The sequence below is a fragment of the Morus notabilis genome, unplaced genomic scaffold (genome assembly GCF_000414095.1).
Source record: "Morus notabilis unplaced genomic scaffold, ASM41409v2 Scaffold130, whole genome shotgun sequence".
Lineage (NCBI taxonomy): Eukaryota > Viridiplantae > Streptophyta > Magnoliopsida > Rosales > Moraceae > Morus > Morus notabilis.
This window is the reverse complement of record NW_010359451.1, coordinates 164,802-174,395: the sequence shown is the minus strand read 5'-3', so window position 1 is coordinate 174,395 and position 9,594 is coordinate 164,802. Positions and strand designations below refer to the sequence as shown.

Sequence of the window (9,594 nt, the reverse complement as noted above, 5' to 3'; positions counted from 1 at the left end):
CATATTTTTAACATAAAACCCTGTTTTCTAAAAGATTGAGTGGGTGAGGGTTTTTGAAGAAAAGACCCATGGCCTCTATCATTGGTCCGTAGGTAACACATGGTGATACCGACCCCTTGGAAGGGATTCATTATGTATCGGTGTGGATCTCTGAGAGAATAATTTATTTGGGCATATTTTATTGTTGTACACCCTTAGGTGACAATTATAAAATATGGATCACATAGTTGAAACGATGGTTATACACCCAAGATTAATTTAATTATTAATCTCCCCTAAGAGCTCTATTAATTAAATTAATGGCCAAAGAAAATGATTATCAATAGATACTGGACAAAGATTGATCCGGATGGTATATATTGATAAGAGGGGATCCGTGTTTCCAATTAAATTTTGCATGATCTCCCCTAGGAGCTTACAAAATTTTGAGTTGGGAATTATCGTTGTAAAGTTGTGATTTTTTCAAGGTTTTGACACACAAACATATTGGTTGCATTATAATATGTATATATTTTGATTACTAAAAATTTATGCAAGTTTGCTTATACTACATATATGAATGTTTATTGTAGACCAAAATGTCTGCTAGCGCATTATCATCGATACTTAACAAACACACTTTAACTGACGAGAATTTTAACGATTGGAAATGGAACGTAAAAATCATCCTAACCTTTGAGAAACTGAATTTCGTACTGAATACACCTTGTCCTCTGGATCCACTTGTTGATGCTTCAAATGAGGTTTTTCTAGCGTATCAACGCTGGAAGGACTCTGACGATATGGCTCACTGTTATATGATGGCGAGCATGTCCACTGTGCATCAAGCACAACATGAAGATTACATAACTGTTCGTTATATTATGGATAATCTTGGGGATATGTTCGGCGGCCAAGCCGCTGAAAAATGTCGGCAAGCCCTAAGTAACCTCATTAATTATAGATAAAAGGCTGGGTCTTCCATAAAAGAACATATACTGAAGGTGATGTGCTATTTGGCTGATGCACAAACCAATGAGGCTGACATCGACGCTGAGTCTCAATTGACCATGATTTTTGAAACTTTGTCGAAAGAGTATATTCCATTTAGGGCAACATTCAATTTGAGTGCTAAACAAAATATAACCCTGACAGAGTTGATGGAAGAACTTCAAAAGTTTGAGTGGATCATCAAGGGGTCAACTGTTGTGGAGGCCAACTTGGCTGAGGCATCTTCCTGCAAACCTTCTCCAGGGAATGGAAAGAAGAAGCAAGGAGCCAAGAAGGAGAGTTCTTCAGTTCCGCCAAACAAGGGCAAGAACAACAAGAAGAAGAAGAACCCGAACAAGCTCAAGTGCTTTCATTGCGGGAAGGTGGGGCACAAGAAGAAGAATTGCAAAGAGTACCTAGCCTTTAAAGGCAAAAGTGGTGAGTGTGATCTTTTGATTATGGAAGCATGTCTGGTTGAGGAATCCAGTGACAAGTGGATCATAGATTCTGGAGCAACTAATCATGTGTGTGTTGCTCTGCAGGGATTCAAGCAAATGAGAAGTCTTCTAAATGAAAGCTTCACATTGAGGATGGGCGACGGAACTCTAGTGTTGGCTGAAGCAGTGGGAGATGTCCATCTTTCTTTTGATAGTTATAGGAGTTTATTTTTGCGAGACTGTTTTTATGTTCCTCAATTTAAGAGGAATCTTATTTTTTTTGCTTGTTTATTTATGGATTCTTAATCAGTTTATTTTAATAATAAAGTTATGATTCGTAAAAATAAGTTTTTTATCTGTGATGGATGGATGGAAAATAATCTATATTTTACCAAACCTAAGATGGACTCACTGCTAAACACTGAAGTTGTTAATCTCTAAAAGGCTTAAAACTTCTCTCTCTAATGAGACATATCTTTGCCATTTGTGACTTAACAAGATACAGAGGTTGGTAAATGATGGACCTTTAAGTTCTTTAAGGGTTGGGTTCTTACCCCAATGTGAGTCTTGTTTAGAGGGTAAAATGACCAAAAGACCATTTGCATCTAAGGACAATAGGGCTGAAGAGGTTCTTGAACTTGTGCATAGTGATGTCTTGGGAGGAGTTGACACCTTTAGGATATACAAACTCAGATTTTCAATTATGTTTAGGTTCTAGGAAATTGACTTCAGGTTCTCGTTTTAATATGGGAGGTGGTTCCATCGTATGGAGGAGTATCAAGCAAACTTGCACTGCTGACTCAATGATGGAAGCCGAGTATGTGGCAACTAGTGATGCTTCAAAAGAAGCAGTGTGGCTCCGTAAATTTCTGATGGATCTTGAAGTAGTTCCCGTTGTGACAAAGCCATTGAAACTGTATAATGATACCAGTGTGGCAATAGCTAACACCAAAGAACTAAGATATTAGAAAATGAATAAGCACTTAGGCACGAAATATCATGTGATAAGGAGCTTTATTGAAGAAGGGCATGTGGAAATATGCAAGATCGCGTCAGAGGACAATATGACTGACCCGTTCATGAATGCCCTACCGGCTAAGGCCTTTGAGAAGCATGTTGAGGCTATGGGGATGCATAGCATGTCACATTTACACACTTAAGTGCAAGTAGGAGATTGTTAGCGTTTATGCCCTTAGGAATAAATGTATGATAAGCAAACTGAAAGTTTGAGACTGTCATTCTAAATCTTTAGGTCATGCATGTAATGAGAAGAACATGCGGAAGACAGGAATCTAAAGATGATAGTCTAAATTATATGATCCACAATCGAGGGAATAAAGTTGGGCACTTTATTCATGTTAAGATTGTTATGTCGTCTACTTCCTAATGGAGACGGCTTGTCTTGGTCGTCGGAGGTGGGACTCCATGAATAGAGACATTGATATAGTTTCTAGTGATAGAATCTATATTGGGTCAGACCAAAGTTGAGTTGTTTTAATTAATAATTATGTTTGTATAAAATAATTCATTTTTGACGAATTATATGTGGTCATCTTAATCTTGAGATGGATAATGAACCCATATGCTTAACTTGTATCCTTTGATGTACCAAAGGGAGACATCCTGACATTATGTAAAGCTACGCTTACCGGTACATTGGGGGTACGACTCGTGTATGCATAGATTCCTTATTCATAGATAGTGGAATCCATATCTCCTATAAAGAGTCAATGATATCCTCTTACGCATTATCTGTGGATTGAAAAATACGAGTGCTCGGCCATTAGACTACTCTGTGTTATCTAATGGTTTACTATTTGTAATAGTGTGAATAGTGATTTTCTGATGGAGTGGTAATGGAACATAAGATAAATGTAATCGGGAAGGTAAAATAGAACTTTACCTTAAGTTGATTATGGATATCCTATGGGGATGATACACTAAAATATTGAGTCATGGACAAGTGCTATTCAGAGCTTTGTAAATGTGCTATATAAATCAAGAGTGCAGCTCTAGGCTTTTAGTGGAATAGCGCTAGAGTTTTATGATAATGAGACAGACTTGTTGGTTTACAAGTAGCGTTATGATTATAGGAGCTTGATTTATATATGTCCATCGGGTCCCTTTGCTAGCTCACACAATTGTTGGTTTCTGAATTGAATTCGGATGCGGAAGCATGGAAGTAACGGATTGTGTATAACAAAAATTTTCATAAAACCTTTGAGATACTCTGTAGATTATATTAATTTATGCATGAATAAATTAATCACATTAATTTATTTAATAAGAACTCAATTAGGAATTATACCTGGTAGCCGATTAGGATGATAACTTGAGTTCTTTGACCACAAATAATCCTTGCTCCAATGCTTTGTGTTTAGAAAACCAATGTCTTCCACGTCAATTCTTAGAATCCGCAAAGACGAGTGTGTCGGCACACCTGAGACAAAATAGGTTAGAATAAACGCTCAAATTTCTACCAACACCAATGCATGCACGATGTCAAAGTTTTGGAGAAATTTTTTTCCTTCCCACACTAAGAGAATTTCAGCCACACTAAAAAAAAAAATAGGTCAAAAATTGTGAGAAATTATTCTCTTATTTATAGAGTAGAAGTCAAACTTCTAGAAGGAATCCAATATTTATCTCCAAGACTAAGCTTTTTAATTATCTTCTATTTGAATTTAGAACAAAATCTCCCACTCCCTTATCCTTGATGTGGCCGGCCATCCTCTTGGGATCTTATCTCTGTGTGGCGCCAATTTCAAATAGGGAAGGAAGAGAAAATCATCCTTTATCATGTAGTCCAATTTTGACTTAAAATTCAAATTCTAAGTTAAGTCAAACTTAAATTAATTTGAATTATAAATTAAACAAGTTATCAAATAAGTTTAAAGGGATAAATTTAAATTGTGTTCACACTATGTGAACACCTTCACATAAGTGATCCAAAATTCAAATTCAAATTTAAATAATCACATTATTTAATTTATAATTAATTATTCTTGAGTGTTTTATTTTTAGAATTCTGTAATTCTAAAATTCTCATTTTGCCCTTTGTGTCTTGTAGAATTACTAGGACGACGCGGGGACTAATGTCCTATAATTCCGAGCTCTAATAATATTAATAATTAATTAAACACTTTAATTAATTAATTAATTATATCAATTCCAATAGTTACTCTACTATAAACTTGGAATTGCACTTTCAAAATTATAGACATAAATTACTTCTAAACTGTGAAGTGTCCATTTGATATAGTCACTGCATATAGATCAATCCTCCATAAATAATTCATAATTAAAGCTTAGTAGATTCCGTTAACCTCTCTAATTATATCTTTATCCTTGAGTGCCATTGATTCTCTAATGGATAATGATTCATAAAACACATTCATGAACCAGAGCGCTCTTACTAATTCAAGTACTGAATCAACACTCAAGAGAATTATTTATCTGCTTCTTTCTCAAGAAGGAATGGATTACATCTCATATAATAACATTCTCAGCTACCTACTTCATGATGTCTCCAAAATACAAGGAATATGATTCAGGGTCTCAGAATCCGTACTGAGTAAATCAAAGACACAAATCCATAAATAAGAGTTTGTTAAGAACTCGGGATTAAGATCATTCTATACATGACCATCGGTAGACTTAATTAGAATTTCTATACTTAACGAAAATTATTTGAAATTCATATTGTGGTTGTGTCCCTATTCCACATAATCTCATTATGCATAATACACTCATTCAATATCTCGCCGTATTAACAGTGCGGATAATACCATTCCATTCTAAATAGGAATGACATGTATTAAGAATATTTTAATTAAAGATTTTAAACTTTAATTAAATTCATTATGAACATCATTTTTTATTATTATCCTTAAACATTATCCTCTCGTATATAACACTTATATACAATGTTTAAGGTCACATAAATAATAATAGAATTTTCATTGATATTCATAAAATATTCATAAATATATGCACATAAAATAATGAATAAACTCTTTTATTAAATAAATAATAAATATCCTATCACATCTCATGCTTCTAGGACACCATTCCCAACAACAATTTCCTGTAATGATATGACCTATTTACTACATATTGGTAACTTGTGTTATTTCTGTAAAAGAGGTTCAAAGTTAATATGAGATCGATTAATTAATTCATGAGTAATATATCGGGTGAATTAATTGATGAATTAATTCTAGATAAATTGGTTGAATTGATGTTTCGGGTTCTTTAATTCATGAGAAATTTATCGGGAGGATTAATTGTTAAAATTAATTCTAGATAAATTGGTTGAATTATTGTTTTGAGAGTTATTTAATGTGGGAAGACTATTATATGACTGTTTTCATAAAGTAACTTTCCTATTGGGTTGCTTGAATCAAAAGTAAGGTTCTGTGCAAGTTTCTCGTATTGAAAAACTAGGAAAATAAGTTTCCCTAGCTTAGACAAGTCAACCAGACCGGTCGATCGGTTCATGAAGGACAGGTTGACCATTGAGTTGTAACTTCTCTGTAACCGGTCGACCAGTTGTAATGCGTAGCGCATGCTGATGTGGTGAAACTGACTCTGTAAGTGAGATAAACTTTAAAAAACCTAATTATTACGGATATATGACTTCCTAAACATTATAAATAGCCCAGCAAGTCAGATTATTCATTAGACCACTTGAGAGACTTTTTGGGGGCTATTGGCAAAAGATTCCTGAGAGAAAAAATTGTTTAATTCTCAAGAATAATTTTTCCTTTGGCTCTCTTGTGGTTGGAAGGAGTTCAAGAATACTAAGAGGGGATTGAACGACATGTGCCCACCCACACTCAGATTGTGGAAATGAGAATAGCAAAGAAGACCAGTTGGTTGAGGCTCTTCTGGTTGCTGTTTGGAACGCTTTGATCTGTCAGATGTAATGTTTCTTGAATCTCTAAAGGTATGCTGTAGATCTTTAGTATTTATGTTATATAGCATCATGAATATGTTCTTAGTTGGCTTTGGAATTTATTTAAATCTTTTTTAAAATTTCACTACTCACTCGATGCCATATTTTCCAGCATGATATACGTTTTAGAAGTATAGAATGTCTTAAGAGTTATGACATGAATGTATATATGGGTGTGCATCAATGTTTGCATTATTATGACCTATTCTTACTTGATGAGCGAAAGCTCATTAAGTTTGTTCGTGTTGTAGGAAGCTCGAGTAAGGCACCAGCTCCCTGAAACTTGTTGCTGGGCATGCAGAGGGGATGTAGCAGCGGAGTGTGGGTAAGTGGGTGATGGACACACTACGGATTTTGAAGACGCTGCAAAATGTGTATAATGTAAATAAGGATTATGGATGTAAAATTATCTTGGTTGTGTAGTAGATATGAAGTTTATGAGACTTTAAGGTTATGTTTTGTAAACTTAAGTACAAGGTATGTTCAAGTACCTAAAAGGCTACTATGATAATAACCTATGAATGTTGATGGCATGTGAAGAATAGTTTGAAAGTATGATCAAGTCTAGGAACTGACCTTAAGGTTTAATTACGAAAAGGTATACATATATATTGTTTATCTTACCATTGTAAGTAAAGGAAAAAAAAAGCGCATAAATTTTAGTAGTTTATCATTCTAGAGGAATAGTAGTAGGAAAATGGGTTAAGTGTGAACATAGTATGATGACCAAAAGTTAGGGTCGTCACAACCACCACCACCTCTTGATGAAGATCCACTCCCAACTTCTTTTTGAGTCTTTTTCTTCTTCAACATGAAGACATTCATGAATGAATGTAGGTTTTCTTCTCTTTGTTGCGGTTCCTCTCCTCCACAAGCGGTGTTTCTAAACCTATTCTCATAAACACTATAGAGAGAAAATATTTTATCCTTTATTAAAGGATATTGGTCAGAACAATCGATGTCTAAAAATACACCTAATTTTTCTAAACCTTCTAATTTTAATCTAGGATCAAAAATAGCACCAAAACCATACAACATTGGTAATTAAGACCAATATTTTTAAAATTTCATTTCCATAGAGGCGATAGGGACTCCTAAAATTGGGTCATCCCTAAATTCACTAAATAAAATGCTAATTCTTAAAGGTTCACCTAAATCTAAAGGTGATGTTGGGTAATATGTTCCACTAAGTTTTAAAGTAATTTCATGAAACCTACCTAAAAATTGATGCAAAGTTTCGGCAATTTGCCAACATATTGGTCTATATGTCATACTCCTAATTTTGCATTGATATGGTTTGTTATAACATCTTTATAGGGGAGGCATTGTTGAAGCATTATATAAGTTGAGTTCCATCTTACAGGCATATCTAGGGCTAATGCTCTAGGAGTTAGATTTACTGCTTGTAAGAACCTAAACCAATCTTGTTCTTTTTGGTCACTACTTTTGCAGTACTATCTCTAATTCTTTTAATATGAGTAGCCATTGATTTTAAATCAGATTTTACTATTAAATTAATTACATGGCATGCACAATGTTGGTGAAATATACTACTAATAAGTGCATGAAAATGCACCCTAAATATTACTTTTGATTTATATAATATTAAAATATTTAACTTTTAATTAAACAATTCCATTATTTTTATTTATAATATTTTGAATTGGAATTTGTCTAGTTTTTGTTTAATTATTTACAGATGAAAGCAGTGTAAAAAGCTACACAAAAAGAAGCCATGAAAGCCATATTTTCAGCCGGGAGTTTGCAGAGGTGGTGGCCACCTTTCACAGCCGTGCTGAGGCCACAAATACCGTCAGATTAAAGTTTTTCCCTTTCTCTGTGAAGAACAAGGCCAAAAGCTAGTTGTATTCTCTTAGGCTCAAGTCTATTGGTATGTGGGAAGAAATGACGACGACATTCTTCAACAAGTATTTCCCACACCATAAGACTAATAATTTGAAATGACAGATCTTGAATTTCGCTCAGAAGGAAAACGAAACTCTCTATCAAGCTTGGGAGCGTTTTAAGGATCTGTTAAATCTGTGTCCCCACCATGGATATGAAAGTTGGCGCCTCGTAAGCTATTTCTATGATGGCCTCACAATCCGAGAGCGCTAATTTGTCGAGATGATGTGCAATGGAGATTTTCTCCAGAAGGATCATGACGAAGCTATCGAGTACCTGAATGAGTTAGCTGAGAAAGCTCATACTTGGACTGGACCGAGTGCTACTGAGAGCACCAATAGGTCCCGACCATTTGGAGTTTATCAATTAAGGAAAGAGGACAGCCTCAAGGCCCAAGTTGAAGCTTTGACAAAGCAAATCGAGGCCCTCAAAAGTAAAGATAGTAAAGGACCCCACATGGTGGCAAGGATAGAGGCACATGAGCCTTGTTTCGTTTGTGGTGGAATGGGCCATCTGGCTCAAGATTGTCTCACTTTTGGTGAAATGAGAGGGGTATACGAATAGCAGTGCAATGTATTGGACATATACAATAAGCCTTATGGACCTTTATCAAACACTTACAATGATAGCTGGAAACACCACCCAAACTTCAGTTGGCGAGATTCGAACCAACATGCACAATCATCTGGAGGGTAATGGAGATCAGAGAAACAATCTCAACCACTAAGGACATATTTTGCGCCTCAGAATAACATGCAGCCGAAAGGGAATTCTCTAGAAGATACCCTAAAAGCTTTTATGGACGCGCAAAATAAAACGAATCAAAGGGTTGATTCGATGCTCACGTAGCTGGTGGAAGAGAACAAGGAAATCAAAAGTCAGATCACAAAGCTGACAGAAGCTTTAACCTTTCAGGAGCGCGGTAGATTTCCATCACAAGCCTAGTCCAATTTGAGAGGACAACACATAGCTCAAACTTCCAATGGTGGCAAGGACAGAGGCACATGAGCCTTGTTTCGTTTGTGGTGGAATGGGCCATTTGGCTCAAGATTGTCTCACTTTTGGTGAAATGAGAGGGGTATACGAGGAGCAGTGCAATGTATTGGGCACATACAATAAGCCTTATGGACCTTTCTCAAACACTTATAATGATAGCTGGAAACACGACCCAAACTTCAGTTGGAGAGATCCAAACCAAGATGCACAATCATCTGGAGGGCAATGGAAATCAGAGCAACAATCTCAACCACCAAGGACATATTTTGCGCCTCAGAATAACATGCAGCTGAAAGGGAATTCTCTATGGATGCGCAAAATAAGACGAAT

The 9,594-nt window shown here is 35.5% G+C and overlaps 1 non-coding gene across 1 annotated transcript; it reads right to left on the bottom strand.

Moving 5' to 3' along the window:
* Positions 1–8,316: 8,316 nt before the first annotated feature.
* On the bottom strand, positions 8,317–8,423 carry LOC112090872. Its single transcript, XR_002901861.1, has one exon. It is a non-coding gene; the product is annotated as a small nucleolar RNA R71 (small nucleolar RNA).
* Positions 8,424–9,594: the final 1,171 nt, after the last annotated feature.